The sequence below is a fragment of the Muntiacus reevesi genome, chromosome 2, assembly GCF_963930625.1.
Source record: "Muntiacus reevesi chromosome 2, mMunRee1.1, whole genome shotgun sequence".
Classification (NCBI taxonomy): domain Eukaryota; kingdom Metazoa; phylum Chordata; class Mammalia; order Artiodactyla; family Cervidae; genus Muntiacus; species Muntiacus reevesi.
This window is the reverse complement of record NC_089250.1, coordinates 184628847-184645241: the sequence shown is the minus strand read 5'-3', so window position 1 is coordinate 184645241 and position 16395 is coordinate 184628847. Positions and strand designations below refer to the sequence as shown.

Genomic DNA, 16395 nt, shown 5'->3' with positions numbered 1-16395 from the left:
AGAATACTGGGGTCGGTTGCCATGCCTTTCCCCTCCAGAGGATCTTCCTGACCCAGGGATTGAATCCACATCTTATTATGTCTCTTATACTGGCAGGCAGGTTCCTTACCACTAGCACCTCCTGGGAAGCCTTTCATTATGGAGTCTTGCTAACAGTGCACAGAGAAATAGGGAATCAGAGTCAGAAGCTTTCTGTAACTGGGAGCATCCCCAGGAAAATTACAGTCACACATCTGCTTCCAGCATAGGAAGAAGGATGCTCCCAGCTCACGTAGCCAATTGTCTGAAGCTGGCTAGCCATCATTCACGCCATTTCTCTCTCACCATCAGAGCCACAGTTTACTTCCCATTTACTCGAATTCAGCTTTTACTAAATCTTAAGTCTTCTGGCCAGCCCCAATGAAACCTTTTACCAGACCATGTGATTTCACTGGAAGACTCTCTCTATATAAATATCTTGGAAACCTTCAAACACAAACAACATCTCTGTCATATTTTTGGAAGAAAATCAGTCGTTTCTCAAGGTCAGTGGTAGACGCTAAAAATCTCATGCAAACGGATGGTGCCATTTGGAATGCCATTCAAGTAAAATCTTGTAAAAGGGAAACTCTACACTCCTTAGTAATGAGAAACTGAGAAGTGAGGCATCTAAAATTAATAATATTAATGATAACAACCGTGATCAACATCTATATTATTCTCCTCCTCTTCTCCTCCTTCCTCCTCCTCCTTCTTATTGACAAATGTTTCTTTAAATTGAATTTGCACCTTAAAGTGTAGCAAACATTCATTCTGTGAATCTAGTGAAAGAGTGCGTGGTTTGAAGAATGAATGAATGCAAAGTGTGCTAGTGACCTTGACACATTTTAAGATGAGTAAGAAAGAGACAAGGGCTAGAGCAGAGTGAAGGAGATACAGACTGCAGAGAAAGAGGTCTTTGAGGTAGGCAGGCAGGGGCCAGATGCTCTGAAAACCTATGGGCCACAGTTGTTTTTGCTTTGGTTTGGTCTGGATTGTTTCTGTTATTTTTCTAAGCATAATAGGACAACATTGAAGAAGGGGAATAATTGAATTGATCTATGGAATTTTTGGAAGATTTTTTTCTTATTGTGGTTTAAATACATGTTTTTAATACACACACATACACATGCTATTGTTGTTAAGTCACTAAGTTGCATCCGACTCTTTGCAACCCCATGGACTGCAGCATGCCAGGCTTCCCTGTCCTTCACTATCTCCCAGAGTTTGTGCAAATTCATGCCACTGAGTCAGTTAAGCTAAGTGACCAACTCATCCTCTGTCGTCCCCTTCTCCTCTTGCCCTCAATTTTTCCCAGCATCAAAGTCTTTTCCAATGAGTCATCTCGTTGGATCAGGAGGCCAAAGTACTGAAGCTTCAGTTTCAACAACAGTCCTTCCTATGAATATTCAGGGTTGATTTCTGATATGTATCTCAAACCTTCTTAACCACTTTTGAGCATATTGTTCAGTTCTCTTAAGTGTATCTACATGGTTGTCAACAGACCTCCAGAACTTGTTCATCTTACAAAACTGAAGTCTCACACCAAGTAAATAAAAATATCCCTTTCTCGCTTTGGTATCCCAAAGAGATCCCAGTCTCTGCTAACCACCATTCTCCTTCCTATTTTTATAAACTTGATAACTCTTAATAATTTGTCTAAGTGGATTACTGCAGTATTTGCCTTTTTGTGACTGGCTTATTTCACTTAATATAACATCCTCAAGGTTCATTTCTGTTGTAGCCTATGGAAGGATTTCCTTCCTTCTTGAGGCTGAGTAGTACCCCGCCGCACGTGGAGACCACATTTTGCCCATTCATCCACTGATGGACCCTTGGCTGCTGTGGATAGTACTATTATGAACACAGGTGTGTAATGCATTTATGTTTTAAATGATGCTGGCTACTGCGTGGATAATGGCTTGGAGGAGGGCAAACACAGATCCTGAAGAGTCCAGGAGGGAGGCTGTCACAGTCACAAAGGTGGCAACATCGGGGGTTGGGACTAGGATATGGCAGTGCAAACAGCAGGGGAGGGACAGCCGTGCACCTTGGAGTTCAGGGCTAAATGACAAGTGGACAGTTGAACAGAACAGATGAAAGAACGAAAAGATTCAGGTATGATGCCTATGAAACAATGAGCCCAGTGCCTGGCTTCCCTTCCCAGAGCAACCCTTCAGTAGAGATCAGCTGTGTATCACCTCCCATTATTGTTCAGTCCCTAAGTCCTGTCCAACTCTTTGCAACTTTATGGACTGCAACACGCCAGGCTTCCCTGTCCTCCACTATCTCACGGAGTTTTCTCAAACGCATGTCCATTGAGTCAGTGATGCTGTCTGCCTATGTCTTTCTCTGCCGCCTCCTTATACTTCCGCCTTCAATCTTTCCCAACATCAGGGTCTTTCCCAATGAGTTGGCTCTTTGCATCAGGTGGTCAAAGTATTGGGGCTTCAGCTTCAGCATCAGTGCTTCCAAAGAGTATTTAGGGTGGGTTTTCTTTAGGATTGACTGGTTTGATCTCTTTTCAGTCCAAGGAAACCTCAAGAGTCTCCTGTAGCACCACAGTTCAAAAGCATCGATACTTCTGGTACCCTTTCTTTAGAACGTTTATCTCAGACGATAATTACAGTTTTTGTATTGTGATTATTTGATGTTCCCCCACCTAACTTCCTTTCTTAACCCACCACACTGTACATTTCAAGGTTACAGATTCCTTGCTGGTTTTCACTCAACATTTTTAACACCGACACCAGTACTTAGTAGAGTCTTGATATATTTGAAATAAATGAAAAAGTGGGTTAGCAGGACTATTCATCTCCAGGAATTATTTTCCCGTGCATTAAATAAAGGATCCTTTCAGAAAGCCATTTTTCCCTAATCATCAATTTATGTATTTTTAGATTCTTTTTATAAACCGAGCTCAATTGAGTTATGCATGTCAGAGTGAGAATGAGTATCTGCAAGCTTTACGAGTCTGCTATTGACGGTGACATACTGCAAGTGACAACTATATAAAAGTGATTGACAGTCAACAGCTTAAAAGAATGCTTCAAACCCATCCACCGAGCAAGAAGCCTCAAAATCAGGGCAGAATCCCCAAGTCCAGTGAAGAGAAAAACAATTTGAATGGACTTTGCTTTTCAAATAGAAATACTGACTTGACACACTTTCTTCTGCTTTTGGACAATAAAGTTTGCAAGTCTGCAATCAAATGCACGTAAATGGAGTTTTCTGAACACTGATGTGGCCGTGGGAGAACCCAGCCCTAGGATCTCTCATAGTCATCCATCTATCTACTAATGGGAGGTTTGAAACCTCAGTGTGTCCACAAAGTAGGTAAGGCGGGTCTCAGGCTTATTTCTGCCTGCCTGTCATCTTGAGCCCTCTGAACTTTTAACTGAGCACCATTTAGTTTAAAGAAGAAACCACAGAACTTCCCTTATTCTACCACAGCTCTCATAATCTGTGCCAGTGGAAGCATAAACTGGTGCCCACAGGATCAGGAAAACTAATGTATGAGGTTCTCAAGTGATCTCTAAAATAAGCCAGCTGATGTGTAAAGAAAGAAGAGTGTGAAGTTGAAGCTGGAGGCACCAGCATCCTTCATCCAAAGCAAATAGATTCCCAAGAAGAGGGCTATGAGGAAGCTCAGGATTAGACACACTTGTCAGAACACCGTTGGTGTAGGCTCCATCAGGCAGGTGTGCACAGCTCCCCGGAGATATGTGGGCTCTTATCTCGAGGATGCTCAGTGTCACTAGAAGCACGTGACTACCCTCCCTCTGGGCTGACATTACACTTGAAAGAAAAAGAAAAACTCTTTTAGCATCACTGCTTAAACTGTGAAAGATAAGGAGGATGATCAGGTATAAAGTAAATAGAAGGCTGCACTTACGAAAGGAGAGACTAGAGGCTGGGACTTAATGAAGTGAAGTGAAAGTGAAAGTCCCGCAGTCCTGTCCAACTCTTTGTGACCGCATAGTCCATGGGATTCTCCAGACCAGAATACTGGAGTGGGTAGCCTTTCCCTTCTCCAGGGGATTTTCCCCACTCAGGAGTCGGACCGGGGTCTCCTGCATTGCAAGCAGATGCTTTACCAGCTGAGTTATCAGGGAAGCCCTTATTATCAGGGAAGTCCCTTATCATTGCACTTAATGATAAAGGATAATTTTAGGAGGACATCCCAGGTGGCTCAGTGGTAAAGAATTTGCCTGCCAACTTAGGAGACCCGGGTTTGATCCCTGGCTCAGGAAGATCACCTGGAGAAGGCACAGACAACCCACTCCAGTATTCTTGCCTTGAGAATTCCATGGACAGAGGAGCCCGGTGGGCTACAGTCCATGGGGTTGCAAAGAGTCTGACACAACTGAAAAACTAAAAAACGATGACAATTTTAGCTGGAAGACCTAGCTTACAGAAAGACCTCCTCATAGGATATCATTCCCTTCAGTGAATGATTTGCTTCCAAGAGAGAGGAAGTGGATTCCAAATACGGCCACAGACCTACCTCAGCCCTGTTTGCACACACCTTTCCAAGGAGAGCTCTTGGTTTCTTCCCTTATTATCTGTCTCTCTATTCCTTGACTCGGAGGTTGGCTTGACTCACAGTTAACAAATATAATGCAAGCAGAGGCTGGAAACTGCTTGCGAGTTAATGTTTGCCTTCTTACTGTACTTGGAACTGAGGTGGTTGAAGCTAGAGTCTGTCATACAGAGTGAAGTGAGTCAGGAAGTGAAAAACAAATATCGTACATTAATGCATATATATGGGCTCTAGAAAGATGGTGCTGATGAAATCATTTAGATAGGGCAGGAACGGAGACACGGGCATAAGAGAACGGACTGTGGACACAATGGGGGAAGGAGAGGGTGAGACGGATTGAGGGAGTAGCACAGACATATATGCACTACCATGTGAAATAGATGGTTAGTGGGAAGTTGCTGAATAGCACAAGGAGGTCAGCTGGGTTCTCTGTGATGACCTAGATGGGTGGCATGGGCGGGGGGGTGGGATGGGGGCCTTAGAGGAAGGGGATATGTGTATACGTATGACTGATTCACTCTGTTGATCAGCAGAAACTAACACAGCGATGTAAAGCAATCACACTCCAATTAAAAAGAAACTTGCTCAAGGCTCTCAGTGGTGGAGTTAAGATCTGAGCTTCTAATTATGCCTCTGTTTTAGGAGCCTCTTAGGCTTCTGCTAGAACTTCCCTTGTGGCTCAGATGATAAAGAATCTACCTGCAATGCGGGAGACCAGGTTTGATCCCTGGGTCGGGAAGATTCTCCTGAAGAAGGGCATGGCAACCCATCCCAGTGTTCTTGCTGGAGAATCCCATGGACAGAGGAGCCTGGCAGGCTACAGTCCATGGGGTCACAGAGAGTCAGACACAACTTAAGTGGCTGAGCACACACACAGAACTTCACAGGGCTGGGGTTAGAGGCCATGAAGGAGGAATGGTGGGTAGGACAGGGATTCTGATGTCAACTTTCTTTGGGGTCACAGTTGATCTGGGCCCCTATAGGTACATATGCACAACATCCCATGGGTTAGAAACACCCAGTGAAAGCACTTGATCTTCCCATGTCCTCCCACCACCTGAGGTCAGTGCCTGAAGAACAAGCAAGGTCATGCTTAACTTAAGCCCTAATGGGTTAGGAGGGAATAACTCCACCAGTTTTCAGGAATCAAGGGAACCAGGGCTCCATCCCTCTGAGCCCTCGAGGTAAAGGAACCACCTTCCCTCAGCTAGAAGGGAAAGTTCTCTGTCTTGTTCACCATTATCTCTGCAACACCTACAGGATCTCTATCAATCATTTAGTGAATCGATAAGTGAGTAAATCTAGCGCTCAGTCATCTCCGACTCTTTGTGACCCCATGGACTATAACCCTCCAGGCTCCTCTGTCCATGGGATTCTCTAGGCAAGAATATTGGAGTGGGTAGCCATTCACTTCTCCAGGGGATTTTTCTGACCCAGGGATCCAACCTGGGTCTCCTGCATTGGCACAGAGGTTCTTTACAACTGAGCCACCAGGGGATTGCATTCAGAGGAGAAGGCAAGTCCTAAGAGGGCTGGAAGACTCAAGAAGAACTCATTGTATCAATAAAGAGCCTCAGAGGAAGAACCACTTGCTTTAACAGCTTAGGAAAGGATACGGCTCTTTCCCTGGTGGTCCAGTGGCTAAGATCCTGCGCTCCCAATGCAGGAGGCCGGGCTTCCAATCCTGGTCAGGGAACTAGATCCCACTTGCTGCAACTGAGAGTTTTTACAAACCACAGCTAAAGACCCTTCACGCTGCAACCAAGATCCCAAATGCCACAAGGAAGACTGAAGAATCTGTGTGCCATGACTAAGACCCAGCACAACAACATAAAAACATAAAGATACTTTTAAAAAGAATATGAAAAGGGGTACCTGACACTCAGAATAGAACCCAGTAAATGTCTATGAAGTGAATTCATGTCCTAGAATGAGATTCAGGGGCTTTGATAAATGGAGCTCTTAAGAATTTCTTAATTTTTTTTAATGTGGACCCATTTTTAAAGTCTTTGGGCCTTCCAAGATGACTCTAGTGGTAAGAACTCACCTGCCAAAGCAGGAAACCTAAGAGACATGGGTTCAATCCCTGGGTGGGGAGGATCCCCTGGAGGAGGGCACAGCAACCCACTCCAGTATTCTTCCCTGGAGAATCCCATGGACACAGGAGCCTGGCGGGGTGCAGTCCATAGTCACACAGAACTGGCCACGACTGAAGGGACTTAGCATGCAGACTGGCTATGCTATAGGATGACTTAAAACTATCACATACGCATTCAGCAATTACCCTCCAGGGAAAGGAGCTGTGTATGTGTGTGTGTATGTGTGTGTGTGTGTGTGTGTGTGTGCACCCGTGCACACACACTCTGAAATCAGAGGGTCATCTTTTTACAGGAAGTTTCACTAAGTTCCTAGCTATTTTGCCAACCAGGAAAAGGATGCAAGACTTTGGCTTTATAGGCTCAGAGTGACAATCAGAGAAGTTCTGTTCTTCAGTCAGACGATTTAAGAAGACTTGACCTGACTCAACAAGTTCTAGGAAATGTGCCAGAACAGACTTTCAAGGAAGGCTCTGGCCCCTTGCTTTAAAAGGAGGATGCCATCATCCATAGGAAGTGCGAGAAGCGATGGGGCGCTGCTCTAAGTCGGTGGTGGGGCATTTCTGTAAGAGGTGTCCTGAGAAAAGATGCAAGTCCTCCGGATGGCAGCAGACGCACATCCAAGAAGCCCTTCGCCAAGCCTCCGAGGTCCTTGCCCTCACCGCCTCTTTTTCCCCCGGCGCCTTTGTAATCGAAGCGGGTGACAACTTCATTCAGTTCTTAGCAACAACAGGAGGGATCGATTCCCCGAGAATGCCCTAATGACTGGAGACTGGGAGACAAACCATAAATGGGGACTTTCTGATTCCAAGTGAAATTATAGTTTGCCCTACGAGATTGCACAATAAATCAGGGGAAAAACCAGCCAACATAGGACTCTGGGGTCACTGAAGTGATGTTGACACATTACAATAATGAGAACTTGAAACACCTCCTGCCCTATTGATTTTTAAGCTGCATCGTTCCCACTGCAGAAGATTACAAGTCTCTGTCTTCGGAATCATGGCTCACGCAGGAGATGCTGATGAAAAATACACCCAATCCAATCAAAATGAAAAGCTTTACTTGTACTTATTACAAATCTAATACCATTGTCCCTTAGCTGCATGATAGGCACTTAACCTACAATGGGAAAAAAAAAATTTTTTTTCTTTTAATTAAAATTTTTCATACCTTTTTTTTTTTACACACAGCTCTTTGCTATGACTATACAGGGAAAAGGAACCGAAGAAAACAGGCACAATAGCTCAATTAGCACATAAAGGGCAATTTCTTTATGCTTTTCTAATTCCAGGGTAGCTTTCAAATTCCCTGAATCACCATATCATTTGGGAGAATGGAAAATCATGTTCTAACAACCAACTTATTTCCTCGTCAATAGGAAAAGATGTATTCCACCCGCATTTAGCATCCACAGTAAACAAAGACTGCCTTGCTGATCTTTCCTTTTTCCCTGAAAAGTGCTCCATGGAGCTGAATAAACACAGTTGTGGGAGGCCAACTGGTGACATAAGTTAATTACTGACCTGTCACACAATCAGAGAATGGTAATAATTTATTTTCACTGTTGCATTAACTGTAACCCGTGTTTTGCCAATGGAGAGCACTAGGGAAAAGGACTGGAACACTGCTGCCGCCGTACACCCTGTATGAGGCTGTGACAATATTTAGAGGGGAGGCTAGGTACAATGGTGTCACTGCTCTTCCTAGGCATAGTGTCCTGGCCATAACTCAGAAAATAATTACCCACATTTCTCGGCTTTAGGAGAGAAGAAACTAGTGAGTAGGAATAACACTCTTTCCTCTAATAGGTTTCTGAAAGCATCACCCAGTTATTAGATAAAATTATGACTTGGGTTTACCAGGATGCAACAGATAATAAATATTCTGGCACAATCCAATAGGATCATACATTCTCTGAAAACATTTATCGAGGTCCTAATATGGCCCAGGCATTGTCTTAGCAATTAATTATACATTGTTCACCTGTTCTCTGTCTCCATGAAGTTTATAACCCATCATTATCATCCGATTGTTGAGACGAAAACCCACAGGCAAAACCCATGGGTCTAAAAGGGATTCTTATAGAAGAAACCCTCATGTCCCACTGAGAGCGTTGACTGAAATAAATGAATGGTGTTTAGAAGCTAACTGGTCTTTTCTCTTAGCTACCCTGATTGTTTTTCTTTACTTGATCTGATGAGAAATCTTGCTCTTTTGGAAAATATATATCCCTGTTTACAGATGAATCTATTTGCAGGGCAAGAAGAGAAATGCAGGCATACAGAACAGAGATGTGGACGCAGGGGAGGAAGTGGGGGGTTTGACAAACTGGGAGAACAGGATTGACAGATACATGCTACCAGGTGTAAAACAGATAGTTAGTGGGCTTCCTCGGTGGCTCGGATGGTAAAGAATCTGCCTGTGATGCAGGAGACCTGGGTCTGATCCCTGGGTGGGGAAGATCCCCTGGAGAACGGAATGGCTACCCACTCCAGTGTTCTTCCCTGGAGAATTCCATGGACAGAGGAGCCTGGTGGGCTACAGTCCATGGGGTCCCAAAGAGTCAGACATGACTGAGCAACTCACACACACACACACACACACACACACACACACACACACACACACCATGAGAAGCTTGTGTGTGTATAGCTGTGTGTGTATATAGTGTGTGTATCTCCGTGTATAGCACAGAGAGCTTGGCTCAGGGCTCTGTGATGACCTATAGGGGTGGGATTGGAAGGGGACTGGAAGGTTCTAGAGGGAGGGGATATGTGCATACATAAAGCCGGCTCACTTCCTTGTACAGCAGAAACTAACACAACACGGAAAGCAATTATACTCCAATTTTTAAAAATCCCCCTGAATCCTACTATATCATGAATTTTATCAGCCTGGGAGTAACTAACCAGAAACTGTCTTCTTTTGACGTGGCTACCATTGGGACCTAGGTTCTTACCTATGCTGTTAATCCATTTATTAATAGGACTGAAAGCAGGTGAAGGATCTAAGACACTTTTTCACATGAGTTGGTAGAAAACAGTTCAAACTTGATATAAAGGAGGGGTCTGCGGGGGTTAACCACTGTGATCTTCTTCTGCTGCAGCACTCTCAAGAGCTGTTCCTCTGTCTTCACATCAAGTTCCTTCTGCAAGCTTCCCCCTGGGGTTCACTGATCATTACTCACAGGGTTACAAAGTGGCTGAGAGGGGGCTTCCCTGGTGGTTTGGAGGCAATGCAGGAGACACAGGTTCAATCTCTGATCTAGGAAGACCCCACCTGCCACGGAGAAGCTAAGCCCAGGCCCCACAACTGCTGAGCCTATGCTCTAGGGCCCGGGAGCCCCAAGCACTGAGCCCATGTGCTGCAAGCACAGAAGCCCTCCCACCTGAGAGCCCGTGATCTGCAGCCAGAGAGGCCACCATGAGAAGCCCACGCACCGCAACTCAAGAGTAGCCCCTGCTCGTCACAATAGAGAACAGCCTGCACAGCAAGGAAGATGCAACACAGCCAAAAATAAATAAATAAAATAAATTACAAAACATTAAAAAAAAGTCGCTGAAGGGCTTCCCTGATGGCTCAGTGGTAAAAAAGAAAAAAAAAAAAAAAATCTGCCTGTCAGTGAAGGAGAGACAAGTTCGATCCCTGATCTGAGACGATTCCACATGCCTCAGAGCAAATCAGCCTGTGGGCCACCACGATCAAGCCTGTGCTCTGCAACAAGAGAAGCCACTGCAATGAGAAACCCATGTACCCCAAGTAGAGAGCAGCCCCCACTTGCCACAACTAGAGAAAAGCCCACACAGCCAGGAAGATCCAAAACAGCCAAAAATATATATATATATTTTTAAAGTATCTGAGAGGGACTTCCCTGGCCATCCAGTGGTTAAGACTCCATGCTTTCAATGAAGGAGATGTGGGTGCCATCACTGGTTGGGGAACTAAGATCCCACAGGCTGCCTGGTGTGGCCAAAAAAAAAAAAAAAGGAAGAAGCAGCTGAGAACTGAGGCTTGCAGAGGCTACGCTGCGACAATCTGCCCTATTTTGACTGACATGTTCCAGCTGATATCACCATCGGAAGAACTGGTCTGCAAGGCAGTGAACAAGCTTCTCCTATTTTACTAACGTCACTTATAAGACATGGTGGTGAAGCATCCTGTTTATGGACCAAGCCTGCCGTGGTCAGATACATGCCCACCATGAGCTGTGTGACCTTGGGAGAATCACCCTCTCGAAAATGGCTCCCTCGTCTATGAAATGAAGACAGTGAGGGGCCCCGCCACGGAAGAGGCTTAGGAGGCTGAAATAAGCCAGTTGAGGCACAATGCCTGTGATACGCCTGTCAGGTCTGATCCCCACTGCATATTAGCCATGGTGTTCCCCCCAAGAGCAACGGGCCCCATCTCAGAGACATTGGCTTTGAGTTTTCTGAGCTCAGTTCAGCAAGTGGCATGGGGTGTCACAACAGTTTTAGAGGACTGTGCCGACATCCTCACGCTCAAGTGGGCAGCCAAGGTGGATTCACACCTGATTGCTTCTAAGACATTAGCAACACTACACCATGGCTATGAGAAGTCAGACCCTTGTGCAGGGGCCATGCTAATCCTCTCTATCATTTCAATTTTAGTATATGTGGGCATATACCCTGAGAAAACCATAATTGAAAAAGACACATGTACCCCAATGTCCACTGCAGCACTGTTTACAATAGTCAGGACATGGAAGCAACCTAGGTGTCCATCGACAGATTAATGAAGAAGTTGGGGTACATATATTCAAAGGAATATTACACGGTCTTAAAAAGGAATGCATTTGAGTCAGTTCTAATGAGGTGAATGAAACCAGAGCTTATTACAGAGAGTGAGGTAAGTCAGGAAAAAAAAACAAACAAACCATTGTATATTAACACATATATGTGAAACCTAGAAAAATAACACTGACGAATCTATCTGCAGGGCAGCAATGGAGATGCACACATAGAGAAAAGACTTATAGACACACAGGGGTGGGTAGGAAGCAAAGTGTGGGACCAATTGAGAGAATTAGCATTGAAACATACCAGTAGTCATGTATGGATGTGAGAGTTGGATTGTAAAGAAAGCTGAGCACTGAAGAATTGATGCTTTTGAACTGTGGTGTTGGAGAAGACTCTTGAGAGTCCCTTGGACTGCAAGGAGATCAAACCAGTCCATCCTAAAGGAGATCAGTCCTGACTATTCATTGGAAGGACTGATGCTGAAGCTGAAACTCCAATACTTTGGCTACCTGATGGAAAGAACTGACTCACTGGAAAAGACCCTAATGCTGGGAAAGATTGGAGGCAGGAGGAGAGGGGATGACAGAGGATGAGATGGTTGGATGACATCACCGACTCAACGGACATGACTTTGAGTAAACTCTGGGAGATGGTGATGGACAGAGAGGCCTGGTGTGCTGCAGTCCATGGGGTCACAAAGTCGGACATGCCTAAACAACTGAACTGAACTGATACACATTACCATGTGTAAAATAGATAGCCAGTGAGAATGTGCTGTATGATGCAGGGAGCTCAAATCTGGTGCTCTGTGACAACCTAGAGGGGTGGGATGGGTGGGAGGCAGCTTCCAGAGGGAGGGGACATATGTAAACCTACGGCTGATTCAAGTCGATGTACAGCAGAAATCAACACAGTATTGTAAAGCAATTATCCTCCAACTAAAAATAATTTTTTTTAACAAAAGAAGAAGAAGTTAGGCCCGAGAAACAGCCGTAACTCTTCTGAAACACTATTTTAGCAACACACGAGTCTAGCACGCAGCAGGTTCCCAATGCAATGGCCCAAAGAATAACAAAAAGTCAAAACACAAGAGGGAAGAGATGAATGTATACATACAGCTGATTCACATATTTGTATAGCAGAAACTAAAACAACATTATAACACAACTATCCTCCAATTTTTAAAAAAGTTAAAACACATGTGGAAAACCAAGATGAAATAAAGATCCAAACATCAGACGATACCACCACTTCCTCTCAGAGAGGCCCCTGTGCCACGGACACTGCAGATCCAGTCTAAATTTACAGAACAGGGGTAAAAGGGCAAGTGTCGTCTATAACTGCCTATTTATAAATACCAACGCCAGGGGCCAGGCCTCCCCAAACCCCCTGGCCATTTTCGACAAGACACCCCAGAGTAGCACATAGCTTTCTTGTTAACGTTCCATGGAATCTTTCCCTAAACATACGCTTGTTCTTGCCTTCCACATTTTGTCCTGTCACTGCAACAGATGGCTTTACACTGGAGCATATGAAAATATTAAATACTTTATAAGCCTGGTGGAAATATGAAATGCCTTCGGAGGATGGAAAGTCGCATGATTCATGTAAAGCGGCCACGCGAGATTCTGTTAGAAACAAGTACCTTTAAGTTGTGTTGTCGAGGAGATGTGGGGCCATCAATTCCACATCTTCAGTGAAGGGAGACAAATGATGGGGCTCAGCTTTCGGTGAGACAGATCTGGGCCACACGGAGAGGCAGAACATACCGCCAGTGAGAGCTGTGAAATATCGCAGTGTGTAACCAAGGGAGGATTGTGAAATCGACTTCTTAGAGATCTAAAAGCCAGAAGAAACCTCCATCTGTCTGAGACGGTCAAATAAAGCGAGCTTAGCTCACAGCAGTGAGTGGAGAGGCAGTCAAGTCAGCTAGCCATTGTCCTATACCCACAAATCCACATGTCCTTTCTTTGCAGGGCCAGTTTGATAGATGCTGACCCAACCTGATGAGTTTTGCCACCTCATCCAACCCAGAAGGGATGGCCCACAGACCTGGGAGTGAGGTTCAGATCACTGCTGGTGCTTCAAAGGAGCAATTCTCAAGCCAGCCTGCCTAACTTTCAGTGCCTCGGATTGTAGCGACATGGTGAGGGGCTGGAGTGTTTTCTGTCTGACTCTTCATCTATAAGTAGGGGTGACAGTGGTACACATGTCCAAAGGATGCAGTGAGGGCAAGTGAGTTAGTACACACAACAGGTTTGGTATATAGACTGGCATATGGTGGATGCTGCATAAGTGCTGGATAGTCTCTATATTTAGTCCTCTGTTTAGGTAGAAATAATCATTCAGATGTGGGTAAGATTTTATATGTTTCCTTTGATTGGTGTGTGTGACTGGCATTCACTTCAAATAGGGACAGCATGTTAATGTTTTCTATAATTGTATGGATGTGAGAACTGGACCATTAAGAAGGCTGAGCTACAAAGAATTGATGCTTTTGAACTGCAGTGCTGGAGAAGACTCTTGTGAGTCCCTTGGACGGCAAGGAGATCAAACCAGTCAATCCTAAAGGAAATCAACCCTGAATATTCATTGGAAGGACTGAGGCTGAAGTTGAAGCTGCAATACTTTGGCCATCTGATGTGAAGAGCCAACTCATTGGAAAAGACCCTGATGCTGGGAAAGATTGAGGGCAGGAGGAGAAGGGGGCAACAGAGGATGAGATGGTTGGATGACATCACCAACTCAATGGACATGAGTTTGAACAAATTCTGGGAGTTGGTAAAGGACAGGGAAGCCTGGAGTGCTGCAATCCATGGAGCCACAAAGAGTCAGACAGCACTGAGCAATTGAACAAATAATGTGTATGAATCAAAAATTGCCAAGGCCTTCTTCCTGGTATTTGTTCCAGAGCAGTGAGACTCATGCTCATACTAAAACCTGCCCAGCAATGTTCACAGAAGCTGTACTTGTGAGAGCCTCACATGGACCAGATGTCATTCAACAGGTGAGTAGTTAAACAGACCATGGCACACAGCAGGTACAGTGGGGTATTACTGAGCAGTGAAAAGGAACACATGATTGATGGACTCAGTCATTCAGGTAAAACTCCAGGAAATGATGGTGCTGGAGTTAGCCAATGCCAAAAGGTTAAACATGATACATACATGCAGCGGAATATTACACAGCCATGACAAAGAATGGGATAATTTGATTTGCAGCAACAGAATAGACCTAGAGATTGTCATGCTGAGTGCATTGTCATACAGAGAAAGAAAATATTGTATGATACTACTTATGTGTGGAATTTAAAAATAAATGAGACAAATGAACTTATTTACAAAACAGACTCACAGACTTAGAGAACAAGCTTATGGTTGCTGGGAGGAAAGGATGGGGAAAGGATAGTCAGGGAGTTTGGGGATGGACAGGTACACACTGCTATATTTAAATGGATAATCAGCATGGCCCTACTGTATACCACAGGGAACTCTGTTCAATGTTAAGTGACAGTCTGGATGGGAGGGGAGCTTGGGGGAGAATGGATACATGTATATACATGGGGGAGGCACTTTGCCATTCACCTGAAACTATCGCAACATTGTTAATCGGCTATATTCCAATGTAAAATAAAAAGCTGAAAAAATAAATTTGTGTGATTCCACTTCTATAACGTGTTTGAAATGACAGGGTTTTAGGAGCAGAGGACAGAGCAATGTGGACAGAGACTAGGGATGGGAGTGGGTGAGTGGAGGTGGATGTGATTATAAACAGGAATCTTAGGATGGACAGACCCAATATCTCATCTGTAGTGGTGGACCCCCAAACACATACCCATAACAAATTTGTATAGAACAAAGCGCACACATACAAATGAGCACAAGGCAATCTGGGGAAATCTGAGCAGTATCAGTGGATTGCACTGCGGCAACATCAGTATCTCAGATGTGACGTGATACATGGTTTTGCAAAATATTCCCATGGCGGGGGGTGGGAGGGGTGGGCGGGGGAAACAGGGTAAGGCCTACAAGAGATCTCTCTGTATTATTTCTCCCAATTGCATGTCAATCTACTAAATCAGCTGGACAAAAGTTTCAAAGCTGAAGCCTAAACGAAGGTGAAGAGTCAAGATTTTCAGTACACGGGGCTGATGGCTCTGTATTTCCCAGAATGAAGGAAACACTGATCAGTGAGCTGGCCGGCATCTCTGTGGACGCAATGCGAAAGTACTTAGTAAATACAAAGTTTTTTTTTTCTATTTAATGATGCTGACATTGCAGCGCTTAGCTCTAGGTTTTGTGTATTCAGTTGGCACCTTTAAAAGGCACGGAGGTCTGCCGAGTGGAGTGCCCGGGTTTCTGAACCAATCTGAACAGCGCCAGTCTTTCTCTGAAGTGTTTTATTATTCCGAGTCGGACCCACTGCATCTCCCAAGGTATGAAGTTCAGTTCGAGATAAAAATATTTTATCTGCCCTCACAGCAAATTGAAAGGCTATAGAAAGGGTTTTGTTATTGCAGTGTTTTCATAAATATATAGTAAACATCTTTCACAGTGGGAAATTCAGCACAAAAATACAATTTTCATACACAGCCATTCATGCGGCTGGCACAGGAAGATGAAATGACCCAGAGATGAATAAAAAAATAATAGTATACAACTTTGAGCAGCCCACAGTCCCCGACAGACACACACAGTCGGGAGGATAAAGATCATGATTTTGCTCTGCCTCCGATGAATGACAAGGGTCTGCAGCACCCAGGGAATTTCGTTTTCCTCTGTGGCCAAACCATTAGGCTTAACAAGTAGCTTTGTCATTTTCAGAATTTTACCAGCAGCCAACCACCCTATTTCAGAGCACAAAATGACCCCAAATCTTAGCCAGGACATAATTTTTAACTCGAGCGATTTTTAGGCTTACCTCCTTTTATGTCTGTCTTATGCACATTTTCAAAGCAATTTGGGTTGCCTGTGTCCAA

The 16395-nt window shown here is 44.5% G+C and overlaps 1 pseudogene; it reads right to left on the bottom strand.

Annotated features, from left to right (window-relative positions):
* Window positions 1-11211: 11211 nt before the first annotated feature.
* On the bottom strand, window positions 11212-11309 carry LOC136162185 (U6 spliceosomal RNA; annotated as a pseudogene).
* Window positions 11310-16395: the final 5086 nt, after the last annotated feature.